At 46.4% G+C, this 20,604-nt stretch overlaps 2 long non-coding RNA genes across 3 annotated transcripts in view; one reads left to right on the forward strand and one right to left on the reverse strand.

Annotated features, from left to right (window-relative positions):
• The window catches only part of LOC137231581 (uncharacterized), a 262,745-nt gene extending 259,342 nt beyond the window's left edge, over positions 1-3,403 (forward strand). The window contains exon 4 of the long non-coding RNA XR_010946671.1: positions 1,705-3,403. This is a non-coding gene — a long non-coding RNA (uncharacterized lncRNA). The remainder of the gene's footprint in view (positions 1-1,704) is intronic.
• LOC137231580 (uncharacterized) overlaps positions 1-20,604 on the reverse strand; it is a 249,619-nt gene that overhangs the window by 130,123 nt on the left and 98,892 nt on the right. The gene's annotated exons all lie outside the window — the stretch shown is intronic.

Genomic DNA, 20,604 nt, shown 5'->3' on the forward strand with positions numbered 1-20,604 from the left:
AACAAAACTGACCATGAACTATAGTCATAATAATGTAAACATCTAATGGTAATGTAAACAGCTAATAACCATGTTGGGATGATGTGGGGAGAGAACATGGACAGGTGTGTGTAGCCACGGGTATCTATGAGACTTTCCAGGAAAGATTTCCCGAGTATCATTTACGTAAGAAGTCAATAGATCACACCTAAATTGGAAAAATAAACAATAAGTATGATAGTTAGAAAAGTGGAGGTAAATACCAGAAATAACACTAAAAGAATTAAAATTGGTTGCCTTGGGGGCTTGGGGTTCAGAGGTGTGGAGGGCAGGGGAAAGGGATACCTTTTCTTAAATGACCTGTAGTATTCTTTGACCTTGTAAATTAGGAACATATATTACTTTGATAAAAGTTTAAATTATGATAAAATATTTTAAAGAGAAGTTTTGATTATTCTCTTTTAATTTATGAACTATCTCAGCTCTGCTCACCAGCTGGCTCTGCTAACCCACGCCCTGAGGTGTTGAGAACTACCTAAGCACATGGAATTGACATTTCTTCCACCTGTGACCAGGGATGAGACAGTGGTGCTACTGATGGATAAAAGCTTTTAATTAAGTTTCCAAGCGAGCACCATTAAACAGTGAACAAGAACAGTCCACAGCTCTTTCAATGTCCTGTTTCACATCGGCCTGATTGAATAGTAGGGCGTTTGTAGCTAAGGATACCTTTGTAGACCAAAAACTGAGAGATCTGGGGGTTGTTTATTTTTAATCTCCGTTTAGAAATCTAAAAGACTTTAAAACAAATCCAATTAAATAGTCTAAATTGTCCAGATAAGTGGAAATGATCTGCTTTCTCCTTCAACCCGCGTGACCATAGCAATGGGCTGTGGCCAGAGAGGAAGTGAAATCAGAGCAGACACCAGCTGTCTGCCCGGGCAGTGGCAGCCGCCTGCCTCCCTCCCTATTGATCTGCGGGTTTGGGCTGCTGCCTGGCCTTATCAGCTGGTGACATCAGTGCTGCCCTCTCCTCCTGTGAACCCAGAAAGTGCTTCTGAGGGCAATGGGCACCAGTTAGCAAAGACTCCGTACTTCCAGATGAAGAGCATGCTTGCAAGGAAGCACAGGCCTTGCTCCTTTGAAGCGAGATAGCTTTAACACTTAAAGAAAATAAAGGAGAGAACGAAGAGCCTCCCCCTCTACCTGATATCTCCCCTACGGAGCATCTTGGTGCTATTTTGACAGCCATGGATTGTACTGCTCCCTCTTAGAGAAGTTCCCAGCTCTAAACAACATAAGAAGAAGTTCCCAGCTCTATACATGTTTGTGTGAGCACATTTTATCTGCATTTACACCAAATCTTGAACAGGATGGAAAGCAGAAATCATCACTGGGAGAATTGGGTATTGTCCCTGAAATACACCCAACTTTGGCCTGTCTTTGAGTTTTTTTCAATTGACTTATATTAAAAATAGAAATGTCAATTTTAAAGATAGATCAAAGGTAATAAGTAAGTATTAGACATTTTAGTCAAATTCTAAGTACTTATGTGACATCGCATCCACTTTAAAATGTGCAGTAATTTTTGCGAAGCTAAAGACGGTCCATTTTTAGCCTTGAAAAATATTTTGGTCAGTGTCCTAGGAAAAAGATCATTTACTAAGTTTCCACGTCTCCAAAGTGGGTCAGCTGTGGTTTTTATGTTTGTTTGTTTCTGCTCAGATTCACAAAGTTCTTGGGATCCACAATATTGGGCAACTGAAGATGAGGCAAGAGAAATCAGATCTGAGATCCTGTCCGAATTACCCGACATTCTTCCAGGATTGAAAGAGCATCTGTCATCCTGAAGCGGCCTCCATCCCTTCAAAATCTGGCTTGAATTTCACCTCCCTGGAAGCCGGCTCTGAATACATATCCTACACCTTCGGAATGAAATCTTCACCATGTCCATTCTTTTCTCTTACATTCTCAGACAGGATAATATTTGTTTGTCCTCAATCGTTCTTTTGTTTACACAAATCTTTGCATGTTTCTCCCAGTATACACGTTATTCACCTACGCTGGAATGCAGTCTCTGAGACCAGCGTGGGTCTCCCCAGAGCATCTAGGACAGGACATTGTCCCCACGTGGCCCACACTGTTCCTGTCATCTGCCTCTCTCACTCTGAATGTTTGCACTAATGACCAAAATAAATTGATCTGTTCCAGGGAAACCACGATTTAAAATCACATGAAAATTTTATGCTTGGAGAAATAAATTATGTCAGGATTTGTTTTCATAGATACCTGAAATCTCATGTAAAAAGGGCATATGCTTGTTCTATAAAATACATTAGACTTTTTATAAGTCCCAACAGCTGTTAAATAAGCCAAACTACAATTAAGATAACAGCTGTGATAAATGGACAGTAAAATTCTTAGAAGTTTAAAAGAAACATGATAAACGGAAAGAGTACAAGATTAGGCATCAGAACACTGGCGTTCTCGATTGGAACATCAGCTTCCTTGTCTTAAATAAAGGAAGTGGATATGATATTCATGAACTCTGTAAACATTCCTTGTTTACCTTTTTTTGTAAAGGTTGTTTCTAAGCTTACAAAGGTGTCCTAAGCCCCTTATAAAATGACCCCTCCCTATTACTCCTCCCTGCCAGCCCCCTTCTGCATTTCTAGACACCACATATATGTTCATGTACATGTCAAAATGCAGAGATATTTTTTGTACATAAATGACATCATAATACACATATTGTTCAGAGCATTACTCTCTTCACTTACTAAGTGACATCTTTTCCTTATCAGTACATTCAGATCTGTTTCATCCTAATGGGCTGCATATATATTCTATATAATCATTATACCGTAGTTATTCCTCTATTGAAAGCCACTCAAGTTTCATCTTATTTTTTCGATATTACATGTAGTGCTTCCATGAACATCCTAGCACATATACCTTTGAGTGTGTAGATAAATGTGTCTGCAGGACAGTTTCTAGAAGAAGAATTTCTGGGTCAGAGAGTCTGTGTACTTTAAATTTTGATGGGGTTTTCCAAATTCACTTCCTAAAGGGTTTTGTCCTCTCACTGATGGAACGTGAGAGCGTCCATTTCTTCAGAGCTTTACCAACACTGTGTTATCATTCTTTTTATTATTTATTTATTTATTTCTTGGCCTCTCTAACAGGTAAACATGAGATGTTTTAATTTGCATTTTCCTGTGTTTTAATTTGCATTCACCTGATTATTATTAAGATGAAAAACTTTTTATTAGTATTGATTTTTGTGTATCTTTTTCTCTTTTGCACATACCTGTATTGATTTTATCAAATGTCTCATGATCCTGTTGATCATTCTTGTTATGAACAAAGTAATCAGTAGTTGGATTGCGTTTCTTCTTCAGTTGTTTAACCTTCCCTTCCTCGATGAGCCTTCCCCCTGAACTGGAGGGCTCTGGTGAAATATGCATGATAGGGAACTGGTACAAAACCTAGAGGCTTCATCATCTCCAAAGAGAGACGGCTTTGTGCTCCTTTGTGTTTTTCCCTTTCCACGTTGTTGTAGATATCTGAATCTCTGCCTCTCTCTCCAGCCTCAGTATCTAAACCGGATGGTCTCCCTCCCAGATCCTCCAATTTATTTAAATAGTAGCTGCAGGAGCTTTGGTTCGGGAGCAAATTCCTTGAAGCTAGCCAGTCTCTGTGGGCCAGGAGGGAGATGTCTGGGACGGCCCCTAAGCTATTCTGCAGACAGGCCTTCTTCACTATTCACCTCACGTGTCACCTGCACAGCCCACTCCTGCTCTAGCTGGAGTTGACTGGCAAGTTCCTGAAGGGCTCTTACCTCTGAAGCAGCCTCTTCTTGCATGTGCTCTGGGCTCCAGTGCACCCAGGCCACCTCATCAGATGGCTCTCAGCTCAGGACAATTTGCCCCCCGCCGCTCTCAAGGGGCATTTGGCAACGTCTGGAGACACTTGGTTGCCATGAGTTAGCGGCGGTGTCTCTAGTAACTAGTTGGTAAAGGCCAGGGGTGCTCACAAACATCCTACCATGCATAGGACAGTCCCCACAACAAAGAATTATCCAGTCCGACGTGTTAATAATGCTGAGTTTGAGGAACCCTCATCTAATCCCATTTACTTTCTATTTGAATGAACCTTTTCCTATTTCCCAATGCTTATAAGGCTTTACTCTTTTAAAACATATTTTTTGTCATTTCAAGGAGATTTGGTGATGGAGAACAAGTGTATGCATGAGTTCAGTCTGCTATCATGAATGAGAATACAGATTCTATGATTTTGTTGATACACGTTGGGTCAGATTGATGTGAAAACCTTTCCTAAACACTCAGGTTCAAATTTCGTTCTTTAACTCCTCTTACTGCCACACTTTTGCACAACTGCCCTCTAAGTGAAATGAATGCATAGTGCAATCTTAAGGGGTGAAAAATTTGAAATTAAAAAAAAAAAGTAATCAAGATCAGTGATTGACTCTTGCAAAGTCTTTTCAGCCATTTATACTACAATATGATTACAGCAAACTGAATTACAATCCTGAAAGAGCTGTAACCTTTTCACATTGATACATAGGCACTGAGTGATGACTAAATGAAAAGAGGAAAAAATATGCTAAACAAATAGATAAATAAATACATAAGATTTTTGAAGTGCCAATATATATGAAAGGGCCGCATGTCACAGGGGGAAATATGCCTATTTTGTCCTCTTGGTGATACTAGGATTTGTAGGCTGTTTGTGTTCCAGGGGTGTGTTTCTAAACTTGATATTAAAAAATGAGAACACGGGACTTCCCTGGGGTGCAGTGGTTAAGAATTGCCTGCCAATGGAGGGGACACAGGTTCGAGCCCTGGTCCAGGAAGATCCCACATGCCGCGGAGCAACTAAGCCTGTGTACCACAACTACTGGGCCTGCGCTCTAGAGCCCGTGAGCCACAACTACTGAAGCCCGCACGCCTAGAGCCCGTGCTCCGCAACAAGGGAAGCCACCACAATGAGAAGCCCACACACTGCAATGAAGAGTAGCTCCCGCTCGCCACAACTAAAGAAAGCCCACGTGCAGCAACGAAGACCCAATGCAGCCAAAAATAAATTTAAAAAATAAAAATAAATAAATTTATTTTTAAAAAAATGAGAGCACATAGATTGTTGGAGTTGAAAGGACCTTAGGGATCATGTGGTCTGTGGTGGATTGTGACATCACGGCCGCCATGATGCACACCCTGTGGAGTTGCCTCCCATGTTGATCCGGGGCTCGGCCATGGCTCTTGCTTTGGTCAGTGGGACATCAGCAAACATAATGCAAGAAAAAGTTTGATAAGTGCTTATGCACTGGGGCATTCTCCTTTCAGAACACTGCTGCACCATGTTAGAAACCCAGGCTATCCTGCTGGGAAGACAACATGAGAGAAGACTGAGGCATCCTGGCTGACAGCCCTGGCTCAACACCAGACGTGTGATGAGGCCATCTTGGACAGCCCCACCTCAGCCAAGCTGCCAAAAGATTGCGTCCACATGAGTGAACACCAGCGAGACCAGCAGAAGAACCACCCAGCTAATCCCAGCTTGATTGCAGAACGGTGAACAAATAAATGTTGTTGGTATAAGCCATTGACTTTTGAGGTGGTTGGTAACACAGCAGCAGGATAACCGAAACACAGTCCAGCTTCTTCCTTTAGAGACGAGGCAACTGAGAAAATCATATTCTACAAACTGGCAAAATTTCCAGGCCAGCTCCTTAAGAGCCCAGGGTATTCCTGAAGGTGGCACAAACGATCCTTTCTCAACTACTCCCAACAACCACAGCACATCTGAAGGATGCGTTCTTGGTCTCACTATTGCAGGACAGGTTTGTACTTTCTACCTACCTCCCTAACACTCCTACCACCACCACAGGTGGGTTAAGAGGGAGTACAATGTGTGATAGTAACTTCTAGGCAAGTAACAAATGACCTTTCTACCTGAGTTTTCTTCTTTTTTTTAAAGTATTCACAAGTCCTAATCTGCATTAAAGAAGCATCCTTCCAGATGTTCTGAAATGAGGAGCCAGTTAGGTGGTGGGTCCTACAAGGACCCAGATCTCAAAGAGAATAAGAAATTATTTCTTACTCATGTTGGGTATGGGAAGGGTCCATCTTAAATTCCAGTTTTCTAAGCCAGGTACTACCCATCTCTGAGCACCAAGGGTTTTTCCCAGCCTGACATCTCCTGAATCACATGGCACAGAAATACTATTCTTACTCTAAGGATGACTGTGGGCTGGGTCTCATGGGACAACAAGTTTAAAGCATAATTTTAGACCCCAAGGAATTTCCAATCCAAATGGGAAGAAAGATCACATAGTCATAAGAACATGACATCAATAGAATGTATGTTTGTTTAAAGAATTATAGTCACCCTGGTTGTTAAATTATTGAAATACTTCCCTATGAATTACTTCTAGTCTCCTGAGAGCTTCTCCCCTTGTTCCAGTTTTCCTGGTTCCTCCTCTGGGCTCCAGGTGTCTCCCACACTCTGGTGATCAGCTGCAGAAGCAGTAATGCTCTGTACTGCAGGTTCCTCCAGGACTCTGCCCATCACTGCCCTGTCCACTGTGATGAGTCAGTGACCATGAAGTACAGGTTGTCAAATGTTTTTACCATCACCCTGGAGGCATAGCAATAAACTTGAGTTTCCTAATGAGTAATGGAGATGCCAGAGGTTGAATAGGTTCAAAGGGTGAGGGCAGAAGCACCATGACACGGGGGTGATGAGGGGAGGTGAATTTTGAGCAATCTGGAAAGATGGGTGGTAGCAAATAATGAGGGAAGGGGCAAGACCCTCGATATGTCCAGTTCATGAAGTCGAATTAGGGCAGTCCAAGCACCAGCCAAAGGTTACCCAGTTAAATGGCTGAAGTAGGATAAATTATTTTCTACAATAAGGATATGGAGGTGGATGAACAAGGTGTGTTCAAAGACGAGGGTGCTTCCTGCAAGTGAGATTTTTATGAAGAAGGCTAGCAGGTGATGTTCTTGAAAAGGAAGAAAAGAGTGATAGGCCAAAAAATGCGCACATTCCGGTGGTCCCTGGCTTCCCATGGACGCAGAGCCATGGGAATAGAAGACAGCAGATTGTGTAGTTTTTGCAATTCAGTATACTTTGCAGTAGAATCCTACTATTAAAATGTTACCAGAAGACTTTCTTTGTATGACCTGTGTTCTTCAATATAATTAATAGCACTACTAAGTACACTGAACACTCAAAAAAGTCAAAATAAAAATACTGTATTCTCACACGATCATACTAACAGACAATATTATTTTTCAGTTTCATTCATCTCTATAATTTCATATGTGTAACTAACTATACAAGTTATTTCATACATGTAATTACAATGTTCACTATGCTTTCTCTTTATATTATCTCATGTTCTGCTGTAATTTCAGACAAGACTTTAAAAAATTTTTCATTTTAAAGCCATCAAAACTTTCACTTGAAAAGTGATCTCCAATTTGAGAAAGGTGGTTAGGGAATGAAATCCTAATAGATTTTCAACTACATTTTGGTTCTGCACATGTCCGTGAATGATTTAGCAGACCTCTGAGGAACCTTTTTTTCTTAAAACACTATCGCCCTCATCCCTGTGGTTGCCATGGGATCTGCTGTGTGAGAGCAATGGGACAGAGCCCAGGCCATGGTTGACTGGGCCAGTGGTGGGGGCTAGAATCAAGCAAGGTCAATGAGCCCCTTCCCCAGGAATTCTGAAATTGAGGCTATACAATTTAAAACTTGGGAGCCATTTGTTTCCGTGTTTTCCACTTACAAACACAGAAGAACTAGATTGTCAAAATCAAGAGGAATAGCGATATGAAGTAAGAGTCTTGTGGTATCAGAACTCTTCATTCTAGTTGTTTCTAAGACCCAGCCCTGTCCCGTTGTTAGGTCAGAGAAGTGGATTCAGATGATGCTAATGCATTCTCCTTACAGCAATCTAATATGAACTGGTTCCTGCACTTTTGTCTATTTGTTCTCTCCGGGCAAATCATCACAACCTTGTAATTTTAAGAAAAATGTATTGGGGTTGAAGAAAAACAAGTTTGGATGCAATTGACTGGGTAGTTCCATTCCTGGGAATTAATCCTAAAGAAATATTCCAACTCGTGTGCAAAGATAGATAGACAGAGAGAGAGAGAGAGAGGACAGAGCCAGAGAGACAGGTCATAAGAGCATTATTTATGATAGTGAAAAATAATGGACAACCTACATGTTCACTAAAAAGACACTGGTTAAATAAATAAGGATAGGATACATCTATATTATACAATCATGAAAAACGATGTTACATGTTTTTATCCGTTGAGATGGAAAGATATCCACACTATACTGTTAAAAGAAAAAAAGAAAGTCCTGCTTAAGAAAAGGGAAAAAAAGGTGAAGAAAACAAACCAAAAAGAAATATACAACATGTGTACGTACAGAAAAACATCTGGAAAGATATAACCAAAGTGTTAGCACTGCTCCCCGTGGGGTGTGGTTATGAACATTCTATATTACCTTTTGTGATTTTTCTGAATCTTAGTGTTTTACAATCATCATGCATTATGCTTACAAGTGTATAAAGCTACAAAAATCGTACAAATTGAAAATTCAACTTCTGGTCTTGGTGCAGTACTTCTGCAGATCACAGTCCGCTGATCTGCTTTCCCAGGAGACCTAGAGACGAGGGTGTGGAGAACACGGTGAGAGCGGTGTCGGGTTTGATCAGCTCGCAGAAGGCAAGCAAGATCGCAGGAGGCAAGTCAGACAGCGGCAGTAGAGCTTGGGTTAGTTGGAGCTAACCATGCACGCAGCCCACTTCCTCCTTGTCTCTGCAGCCAAGTGCTTGGCTTCCTTCTGCTTTAGGAAGAACACTCATACCCGCGCTGAGACTTGAACTCAAAGTGAATGTTCTTAGCCTGTGAGCCACCCCCTCTTAGAGGCAACTGTTAGGGTGATGATTTAACTAGAAGAGAACTTGCCGAAGACTCCGTCTGGGCTTATAGCTTCAAGAACAGCAAAGCGTCTGAGCTGTCACTCTACCTGCAAGCTCACCCAGTAGCCTGCCCTGCAAGAGTTTTCTGGATGCTGGCTACGACACAGGCCCCTGAGTCAAATGGAGCAGAGTTTACTTCTCCAGCAGGCAGCAACCAGAGGATTAGCATTTTCCTGGCCGGCTCCCTGAGCCCCAGTTCCCACAGGATGCTGTGCAGAGGGCCAGGTGATGCCTACACATGTGGGGGGCTGCACTGCAGGAGAGGAACCCCAACTTAGGAAACCCAAAGCTTTTCCAGTAGGCTGCAGACAACCTGCTCTTGGCCCTGGAGGGAGATATTATCTTTATTGTACTGGATACATCTGCACTTTGCTTTGGAATGAGACATGACCTCTGTCTTCCGAGGCTGTCCGCTAGGCAAATACCTTTGAGAGGATGGTCTGGGACAAAATCTGTGGATGCCTCTGTTTACAAGACATGTAGAAATGTGAGAACCCTGTGGAGAACTGGCCCCAATGGTAGCCGCTGTTGGCTACTATTGATATGTTACTGTTTTCACATATTCTGTGAAAACGACCTCCAATCACCGATTTTACTCTTATTCAATTTTACTCATATTCTGGCCAAGGGGCAGAATTCAGCAGTGACCATGTGTGTTTATTCCTTTCTGAGCTGATAGAGTTATCCAGACCAGCTGAGGGGTTATTGCTGAATGGACCCAAGAGGAGAAAGATGGTTTCCCCCTAAGTCCCCAGTAGGTCAATGTTACGAATATCCTCCCTGAGAAGAAGTATCTGGCAGCACTTGAAGCTCTAATTCAGAATGTCCAAAGTAGGGGCTGAACAGGCCATCTAAATACAACCAACCAAACAAAGACACACAACCTTAGGGTCGCCTCATAAGTGTCCAGGAAATTCCTTGATTTAAATATAAGGATATTTTAGAAATCTTAAAAGTAAACACGGGGTGAGTGTTGATTGAGAAGGGTCACTGGGAAACTTTCTGGGGTGATGGAAGTGTTCTGTTCCTTGATAGGGGTGTGGGTTACCTGTCTGTGTCATTTGTCAAAACTCATGTCATTCTACTCAAGACCTGGACCGTTCACCAGCTGTACACTATGCATCGATTAAAAAAACACAGGCGGCTCGCATGCTCACGACTCTCACGTCCTCAGGGCCCATGAACTTACCATGGGACGTCAAATTTCTTGTTTTACATGCTTACTTTTTTCCTCCGTGTTTTACAAACTTAACATCTCCTTCTTCGTCATGTCACGTGTATTAATGCCTCTGCTGGACTGAATGCGTTGGCAGGTAGCGGTAGAGAAACTCAACTTAGTTACATAAATTCCTTGTTTAAAAAAACCCAGCTCAGCACAGTTCCTGGCATCCAGCAAGTGCTCACTGGGTGTTTCCTGAAATGAATGACTTGAAATTAGTTAAAGAGTAAAATTGGTGAATGGAGGTTGAACACAAGATAGCAAAACCATGGGTCCAGAGTGTTTGGGATTTATTAGTATATTTTCTTTACCTGCTGCATTTTAAAGCCATCGTGTAGATAACCCAGAACACTGGAGGGAAATAAATAGGAGCTCTGTGTCTCATTTTCCATCAGGTAAAATGTTGGTCCTGAATGGCAGTGAGGGTCCCTCCTCCTTACCTTGATACGCCCTTTGTTCTTATTATAGAGGGAGGAGGAGGTAAGATTAGCGAAGAACAGAGCAATGGTCACTGAAGGTCAGGGTCACAGATTACAGACAAAGAAGCATTTGTGAACCCCATTCTTGGGGTAATGGAGCTAGCACACCTTTCCTCTTTTCTTCTTATTCTAAACTCCCGGTCTTACCAGGCAGTCTGTCCTGGACACGTCTCTAATGAGAGGGATGGGGCGGTGGGTGGGGTAGTGGGGGAGATTGTGTCACCAGAAATACATGTCACTCAAGTATCCTAGGATTCCAGAGCCTCTAGGTTCAAAATACAGCATGTGGGACTTCCCTGGTGGTCCAGTGGTAAAGAATCCGCCTTCCAATGCAGGGGACGCAGGTTCAATCCCTGGTCAGGGAACTAAGATCCCACATGCTGCGGGGCAACTAAGCGTGTGCGTCACGACTACTGAGCTCATGTGCTTCAACGAGATAGCCCAAGTGCCACAAACTACAGAGCCCATGCGCCCTGGAACCCACGTGCCAGAACTAGAGAGAGGAAACCCGCACGCCACAACTAGAGAGAAGCCTGCACGCTGCAACTAGAGAGAAGCCTGCATGCCGCAACTAGAGAGAAGTCCACGTGGTGCAATGCAGCACCTGCCCGGCAAGGAAAGATCCTGCATGCCTCTACGAAGATCCCGCATGCCGCAACTAAGACCCAATGCAGCCAAAAGAAGACAAAGAAAATAAATAAATATGTTTTAAAAAATACAGCGTGTTAGGTTTTTCTAACCCCAAAACTGACTGCTTAGACAGGAATGCCAGACCTGACAGGGCTTTTATCCAATATGCCCTCTGGCTCACTGCATACCCCTGGGAGGGCCCCTTACAAACATGCCTGTCTGCCCCAGGCTCTGTGAAATTTGGCCTCACCAAGTGTCTTGAGGGACCGTCCCCACCCTCACCACGCTAGGCCACCAGCAGGTGGCTTCCATCCCCTCACACTCCCAAAGCTGGTCGTCTTTGAGCAGTCATTGCAATGCGGGCATCTACGCAAATGTGGCCAGAAGACCTTCCTTCCCAACTTCCGGCTGTTTCCAGGCCCAGAGCACAAAGTCTTGCATAGAAACAGCTCCGTCAGCTTCTATGTCCTCTTCTCATCAAGTCCCCAAACTAGTCCACACGTTGGGGTGAGGGACAGATGCCCTGCTTCTCCCCAGTTGTCCTTCTCTCATACAACTCACACAAACACACGACTCCCCCCTCCTCCCCACAAAAAACCACGCAGAACATCACTCATGCAAACACATTCCCCATAGATCCCTGACTGACCAAGTCAGCAAATAACCCAACTAAATCCCAGGCAAGCACAATCAGGACTCCTGCTATAACTGGGGCACCTGGGCTTCTCCTAAAAGGAGAGCAAGGGGAGGCTGTCTACTCCGATCGGAGAAAAGGTTTTCCTGGTTTGCTTTGCTGGAAGGCAAATGCATCGACAGGACCTCAGAAAGCTTTGAAAGCTGCTTCTTTCTGGATGCCACCCCTACACATGCTGGATTATGATGTGCTGAAATTCAAAAGGCCTCGAAGTCATCTGAGCCCTAGGAGTCTCCCCAGAACTCACAGAACACGTGCTTGATTCCAATCGCTATTCTAGGTCCTTACAGGAAGTAGGTTCTCGTCACCCCCATTTTATAGATGAGCAACTGAGGTTAAATGAAAGAATAAGGCTCATACAATTAAAAAAATACGGAATCAGATTTAAACCCATGTGATCTGAAAGAGAGCTTGAGTTTTTAGCCATCCTACTGCCCTGTCTCATGGGAGGAGCCAGAGGCCCAGGGTGTAGGAAGAGGAGAGTAAGTAAGATGCTGAAGTTCAAGGTCATCAGAGGCCTGTCTGCAATCCCCACCACCACCACCACCACCACCAAAAGAGAGACGATGGCATGGGGAAGGATGGACAAGGCATTCCCTGGGACACTGTGACATCCACACTCTCAGAAGAATGAAAGGGTTTAATTTTGCCCAGTTCAACATCTAATTGAAAGTATAGCACGTGACCGGACAAGTGTGCTTAATTTGATTTAAGGCTTGCGTGGTTTGGGCTCTTTAAAGAAGCTGGAGGCAAAAGAGCTTTCCTGAGATGCCCAAGAAGAGCTCTGCTTGGAGACAGTGACTAAGAACCCATCCATGTGTCTATAGCATGGGATGCACCCTCTGTGCTCCCCGCACCGAGTGCGCCACCCATAACTGGTGGGCAGGGAAGCGGGAACAGGGAAGGGCCTGGTCTAGCAGCATCAGTGGCTTGTATCTGTATGAGCATCGTCTCCCCCAGGAGAGAAGTCAAACAACGTTGTCGAAACTACTTGTTTTCTTTTCCTTCTGCGATACTCCACAGATGAAGAAGGCAAAGAGTGTTTCAAGAAGAGGGAACAAGGACTTCCCAGCTAGCGCAGTGGTTAAGAATCCGCCTGCCAACGCAGGGGACACAGGTTCAAGCCCTGGTCCGGGAAGATCCCCCATGCTGTGGAGTAACTAAGCCCATGCACCACAACTACTGAGCCTGAGCTCTAGAGCCCGCGAGCCACAACTACTGAGCCGGTGCGCCTAGAACCCACGCTCTGCAACAAGAGAAGCCACCGCAGTGAGAAACTTGTGCACCGCAACAAAGAGGAGCCCCCGCTCGCCACAACTAGAGAAAGCTCGCGTGCAGCAACGAAGACCCAATGCAGCCAAAAATAAATAAATAAAATAAATTTATTAAAAAAAAAAAAAGAAGAGGGAACAACGCATGCAGGTTTGGAGAGAGGAATGTGGAGCGAGGCCATGTGTGAAAAATGATGGGGGTCTGGTGAGGTTGGTGGGGCCTGGCAGATATCAACCGGGACAGGGAGGTGAGGGTGTGTGCGTGTGTGCGTGTGTGTGTGTGTGTGTGTGTGTGTGTGTGTGTGACGCATTAACTAGGTGAGGGTGTGTGTGTGTGTGTGTGTGTGTGTGTGTGTGTGTGTGTGTGTGTGACGCATTAACTAGGTGAGGGTGTGTGTGTGTGTGTGTGTGTGTTGTGAGACGCGTTAACTATTCAGGGTAAGAAACAGGTTTTCCAGACTCGGTCTCGATCAAATTCATGGTGTTTGTGTGATAGAAACTCTCCAATTCAGTTCTGCATAATAGTCCTAAGTAGTGTCCCCAACTCTATTTCACACTTAATAAAATAGGGGCACGCTAATACCAGCTATGGAGGCCTGTCCTGAGAAGGTCTGGTCCTTTGTAAAGCTGATGTCTTCTCAAAGTCCTACAGGTCCTGAGGTGAACCGATTAAAGTGGCCAAGAACACGTCCATTTTTAGGCAGAACTACCAAGACGTCTGTTATGGGCTGAATTGTGTTTCCCTAAATTCTTGTGTTGAAAATCTAACCCCCAGTACCTCAGAATGTGACCACATTTAGAGAGGTGATTAAGTTAAAGTCGGTAGGGTGGGCCTTAATTCCACACGACTGGCGTCAAGTCAGGAAGGGATTAAGACACAGAAACGCACAGAGGGGAAGGACCATGTGAGGACACAGCGAGGAAACGGCATCTTCAAGCCAAGGATAGAGGCCTCAGGATAAAACCAACCCTGCCCACAGCTTGATCCCAGGTCAAGCCTTCCAGAACTGTGAGAAAATGCCTTTCTGTGGTCTCAGCCCCCAGTTCCTGCGGCCCTAGCAGACTCATACAGATACCATCTCCCAGCCACATATCAGGACCGCGAGCACCCTGCCTCACGTCGGACCTGCACTAATAAGTCACCTCTCTCCCACACCCAAACAATCCTTCCCGTCACCTGAGGAGAGAGAGGGGAGCAGTGAGCCACCCTCGGCCCTCTTCTCCAAGTCCTCTAATCAAGAATAATCACAAGGGGGACTTCCCTGGTGGCGCAGTGGTTGAGAGTCCGCCTGCCGATGCAGGGGACACGGGTTCGTGCCCCGGTCCGGGAAGATCCCACATGCCGTGGAGCGGCTGGTCCCGTGAGCCATGGCCGCTGAGCCTGCGCGTCCGCAGCCTGTGTTCCGCAACGGGAGAGGCCCGCGTACCGCAAAAAAAAAAAAAAAGAATAATCACAAGGGAGAGGGAGGAGGAAGGAAAGAGGCCCAATAAGACCCCCAGGTAAAGGAGGGGTCCTTTGAAGGAACAGAGGACACTACCGGTACAGGGCTGAGAGGCCTTTGTGGGGTCTGTGCTCAGACGTGCCCCAAGACACTGTCATAAGCACGGCTTATTTTGAAGGGAACGTGGGGAGAAGGAAAAGGCCCTCGGCCCCTGGAAGGACCACGCTTCATGTTCAGACAGCCTCAGAGAACTCTGGCGGAAGAGCACACAGCCAGGGGGTGCTGGGTTTCTCCAGTCCCTACAGCCTGGCCCACTCCCATTTCCCCCAAACAGACACAGATGCAGGGAGGTGGCCCCAGGTGCAGGAAGGCTCTGGAGGGTCAAGGCTCATTCCGGAGGTCACTCCATTTAACCCTTCCCTTCTGCTTTTCCCTGGGCTTCTCCCTGAAGCCCAGGAAGTCTGCCTGGGTGTGAGTTTTGTTTATTTATTTATTGTAATCGCATCCTGCCTTTCCGCCTGGGGCAGGCTGTGGGTCCACACACCGCAGCACCACCGGCCACTAAGCCAGCTGATGAGGTAGGATTCATTGGGGCGCGAGGCTTCTGATCCCCAACCTCTGTGGGCTTTTCTGTGGGTGTTCTCTCTCTCTCTCTCTCTCTCTCTCTCTCTCTCTCTGCGAGCCCCGTGTCTGTGGGATGCACCGAGTCTTTGCATTTGAAAGGAGCAGATGAAAGCCGCTTCTCTGAGCTGCCTAATTGGAGAGAATTGCAGTTTAGTGGTGAGGGGTGAGAGGGAGAGGGGGGCAGAGGGGAGGGGCGGATACAAGGACACGGGCTCTTTTTGATGAAAATGTGGGCCTCCCCACAATCATTCCTCTTCAGCTGCTGCCTCGCAGATGGACCCTTTAATTGAATTTTCCTTCTGGCCTGGGGGAGGGAGCCATTTCAGGCCAGAAGAGCAACTGAAGTGAATCCGATGGCTTTGGTTTCTTTTCATCGGGAGCTGAAGGGGCAGGTAGGATGGTTGTCAGTCTTGGTGTTTTCATCCTAGCCCTACCGTCCTCTTCTCCTTTTCAGTTCACCTGATTTTTTTTGTTTGTTTTTCCTTTTCGAAAATCCCCACTCTGGGTTATTTTGCTACACTCTGGCCTTTGTCATCGGGATAAGCTTGGAGGAAGATGAATTAGAAAGGGAGGGTCGGCTTGAGTCCATTGGATTCAGCAGCAGTTGGTGGAGTATCTGCTGTGCCTGGGCCTGGGTTCTGCTTGGAGGAAGACCGTGGCGCGGTCAGTGCCTACCTTCTGAGAATTCATCCTCGATCAGGAAGAATCCTCTTTAAAAACCACAAAATGAAAAATGCAACCAACAACAAATAAGCAGAACCAGTTGAAAGCATCGTAGAAGCCACAGCGTGAAGTTCTCTGTTGAGTAGGTGAGGGGCTAGGTGGGGGGTGGGGCAACCAAGAACCAGACTCTGGAGGTTGGAGGCATCGGGGGACATTGAATTTGGGCCACAGCCTGTAGACTGGCTTGTGGAAAAAGTACATGTCTAGAAGGCAGAGCACCCCTCGACCCAGAGAATATTCAGGAGGCGAGAAGAACAACGAGGCCTGGTTCTCTGCCCTTGTGAAAACAGTGACGTGTACCCGTGATCAGGATTCAGCTGAGCGGACTGCAGAGGTCAGAGATTCCAGTGTGATTGCAGGAGCGCCACGAGGAAGACTGAATGTCTGCCTGTCCACAGCTTCAGTCATCTTCCCAGACCTTCATGAGATAAGCAATTGGGTGGCAGAGGGGGGTTCATTTGTTCATCATTGTTTGCTAAGCCTGTCCACCCTGTTTCTTACTCATTGTTAAAAACTGGAGACACAAAGTCGAATATCACACGGCCCCTGAGGCTCAGAGGAGGAAAGAGCTATGGAAGCACACTTAGTTCTATATTAAGTAGTATTTTACAGCAAGAAAATATATTAGTGGAAATTTGGGCTAATATATTAATAATTTATAACTAATTTATAACTAATAATATAAAGTAGTGAAAAGATGTGGCAGGTGAAGGCAAAGCACTAACTGCCTCGTTTAAGAGCTCTCCCCAGAAACGACTCTGAGCAAAGTTAAGTCCACAAACTCAGACACTCTGAGCAACGCTAAGTCCACAAACTCAGACACTCTGAGCAAAGCTAAGTCCACAAACTCAGACACTCTGAGCAACGCTAAGTCCACAAACTCAGACACTCTGAGCAAAGCTAAGTCCACAAACTCTTCATCTCGGCCCTCCGTGAGGCCGTGGTGCTTCCAAGCACAGTGGCCATTCTCTGGTGCTCAGGGCATAGCGGCCAAAGCACTCAGGGAAGATGGGTGACCAGGAGAGATGGGCCCAGAGCTGTGCTTCAAGAGAGGAAGAGGATTTGCATGGAAAGAAACACAAGGCTGCTCTGAGTAGCTCACTGGTGGCCAAGATGTAGAGGTGGCCTTGAGAAGGGACGTAGGGAGAGAAAGGGAGGTGTCAAGCCCACACGGGTGGGAGGACTGTGTTGTGTGTGATGGGGGAATGTTTAGGCAGGTGAAGTAGAATCATCGAGGCAGATCCTTACTTGCGTGAGGAATTTATCTATTCTTTAAGAAAACCGTAAAATCAAAACAAACAAATTAACTTTCAAGTTCCCACTCTGGCCAGTTGCTTTCCTACTGATTACTTATCATTGTCATCATCGCCTTCATCATCGTCACTGAATCCTCACGTAACTACCGTGTAGTAGCTAACATTACCTATTTTAAAGGGCAGGAAACTGAGGTTCACACAGTACAAGTCACGCAGCCAGGGTCGCACTGGTGACTGGTGTGGGTGGGACTCTCATTTACACACCACCTTCTGCAGCAGGGTCATGACCAACATCCTCTCACCCACTCCCTCAGGCATGTAGGTATTTTCCAATCTTCAAGACATGTCTCAGCAAAGGCTGTCTCGAGTCCTCTCCTGAGAACCCCCAGGCGGCCCTGGAGAGGACATCCCAACCCACGGCACCAAACGAACCACACGGGCAAGTGCCTGGGGGTACGGTGACCAGCGGAGAGGCGGGCAAAGCCCTCCCAGCAGCACACAGGCCACTATTTTAACAAACAGGCGGCACCCAGGCAACCCTCCAAGGCCTGCCTGTCCTAATCTTTTCCTAATCACAGGACCATTTAAGTGTCTATTATGCCACCTGCTGTGTTAGGCACTTTGCATTCATTATTCCAATTAATTCTCACACCAACCCAGGAAAGTAAGAATTATGACTCTTGTTGTACACATTAGGAAATGGCGGCTCCAAGAAGGGGTTGGGCTGCGAGTCAAAAGCCAGTTCTGACCCCAATGACTGTGTTCTTTCCCCAGGCAACCCTGCACTTAGAGCCCCACCCCTCCCCCATGTCCGCCAAAGTCTTGAGTTCAGACTCAATAAACTTCTTTCCAGAGATCAGTTCCTGCCGCCCACTGCTATCACTTAGCCTGCCTTGCCTCTTTAAAATACAAGAACAAAACCCTTCAATGAAGGTACGGATTTGTAAGGAGTTATACACACTGCGGGGACAGCTAGTGTGAGGGGGGCACCGGGTGGCCAGATCCTGGTTCGGCCTGGCTCTAGTGACCTGTGCAGTCACTGGGAGGAGGGAAGATCCGGTTCCTCCCTGCTGCCCAGGATCCGCTACCAAGGATCGTCCACTGAGCCATCACGCAGTAACGTTTGGAAACGGATGACTGATGATCGAGAGTTGTTGACTGCTGTGTGCCAGCCACTGTGCTAAGAACCTCCCGTGTACGGGAGACTCAAACCAGATTTCAGGGCAGTTTCTCAGCCTTGGCACTACTGACATTTTGTGCCAGATTATTCTTTCCTGTGGGGCAGTCGGGTGCATCGTAAGATGCCCAGTGGCTCCCCTGGCCTCTCCCCACTAGATGCCAGTAGCACACCCCCTCCCAGGTATGACGACCAGAAATGTCTCCAGACATTGCCAGATGCCTCCTAGGCAACGACACTGCCTGCACTTGAGGACCACTGTTCTAAAGTATAAACCGACGAGCCCCTAAATGGGTACAGTGAGACCAGGCACGAAGTCTGAAGGCAAAGTCAGCTTTGACTTAGGTCATCCCAGGCGCTCTGCACATCCACCCGGAGATCTGAGAAACAGGGTCACGCCTGCAAGCTGACCTTCCACAGAGCCAACGTGTAGCAATACGAGTCTCGCTAATGAAAGACCCAGGACAGAATGAATGGGCCCCAAACCCCTGGACCTTGGGTTTCCTGAGTCGATTTGCTTGGGAACAGCAGGCAGTGGTCATAAAACCCTGGGGGAACCCTTTTCAAATCCGGCCTGGCTGCTAATTAGACGTGCAGTCTTGCAAAGTGACAACCTCTCCAAGCTCGGTGTTCTTGTCTGTGAGATCAGGATAACAGAAGCGGCGCTCTGTCACGTGGGTTTTTGGGAGGATTAAACAGGATGTTCAATATGAAGTTCTCACTCCTGTGCAGGCACATGAGCAGGCCTAGTAAATCAAAATTGCCTTTGCCCTCAGCCTTCTCTCACCAAGACAGAAACAGGATCTTATCTGGAACAAACCCAGTGGGGTGCATAACGAATTCCACCGAACAGAGCCTGTGTTATGAATGGGGGCTGGTACTTCCTTCCAAGCGTGACGCTCAGGCTTGGCATGATCCAGCCCCTCTGTGAACCTCCAAGTCGTCTCTCTGTGACCGGGTGCCCGGGCCTGTTGGATCGGGGCTGCTGTCGGAGGCCTCATGAAAAAGGGTGTGGGCCCCTCCGCAGGTGTCTGCTGTCCGATAAGCTTGTCAGCAGAGGCTTTTCTGCGCCTGGCTCATCTGTCAGATGTACAGGTGTGCCTGGGCTCCGCTTACACTCTTGAGTCAGGGTCATGGTTGCCAGGACGGAGGAGTTTTTCCCCGGGGATGGAAGCTTTTATCAACCTGAATAACACCCTGCTGCAGCCTGGAGCCCACGGAGGTCGATGAATAGGCTTCTCTGTGCCCTGCCTGTGAAAACCAAGATCCCACGTGCTTTGCGTGGATCGTATTGCTGTGTTCTCTGGGGAATCAGGTCGGGGAGGCTCTTGGTAAAGCTGCAGGTCACAGGGTTAACAACAAAAAAAAAACCCAAGGAAGTAAATGCGAGCTACCCGGTAAGTTTTGTGTGTCTTAGAAGTTATGACTCATTAAATGAAGCCTCGGCTACGCCACGGCTGGGAGTCCACTCTTGGATTGCCTCTCATTTCCTTTCTCAGGTAGGCATTTCCTTGAATATCAATAGACAGAGACAGAGAAAATGGAATAAATGAAGATGATGCTCAAATGTGAAAATCTTTCTAGTATCTGCAAATTAGAAAAGTCATTTGGATGGAAGAGGAAGGTAAAGCTTTGGGCAAAATGGAATTTGGGGAGTAATTCAGGTTTCATTTATTCACTTCCTTGTTTCTCTCTTCCGGTCAGCAGGACCCCCTAAGATGCTGTGCATCGAGCAGCTCGCTTCTGCTGTCGTCTGGAGGGTGTTAGCTGCTTGAGTGGTCTCCCCAAGAGCCACAGAGGAAGAACCTCAGTACCAGCCTGCCGGGTGCAACCGCGTAGGGGGGCCTTGCTATGTGACGCTTGTGAAAATTGCATGATTGGAACATAGACTCAGCTGGGCTAAACTTCCGACAACCATGTGACCAAATCCCTGATACCACAGAATAATGCCTTTTGGGGCTTCCCTGGTGGCGCAGTGGTTAAGAATCCGCCTACCAATGCAGGGGACACGGGTTTGAGCCCTGGTCCAGGAAGATCCCACATGCCACAGAGCAACTAAGCCCATGCACCAAAACGACTGAG

This window comes from Pseudorca crassidens, chromosome 10 (genome assembly GCF_039906515.1).
Source record: "Pseudorca crassidens isolate mPseCra1 chromosome 10, mPseCra1.hap1, whole genome shotgun sequence".
Classification (NCBI taxonomy): Eukaryota; Metazoa; Chordata; class Mammalia; order Artiodactyla; family Delphinidae; genus Pseudorca; species Pseudorca crassidens.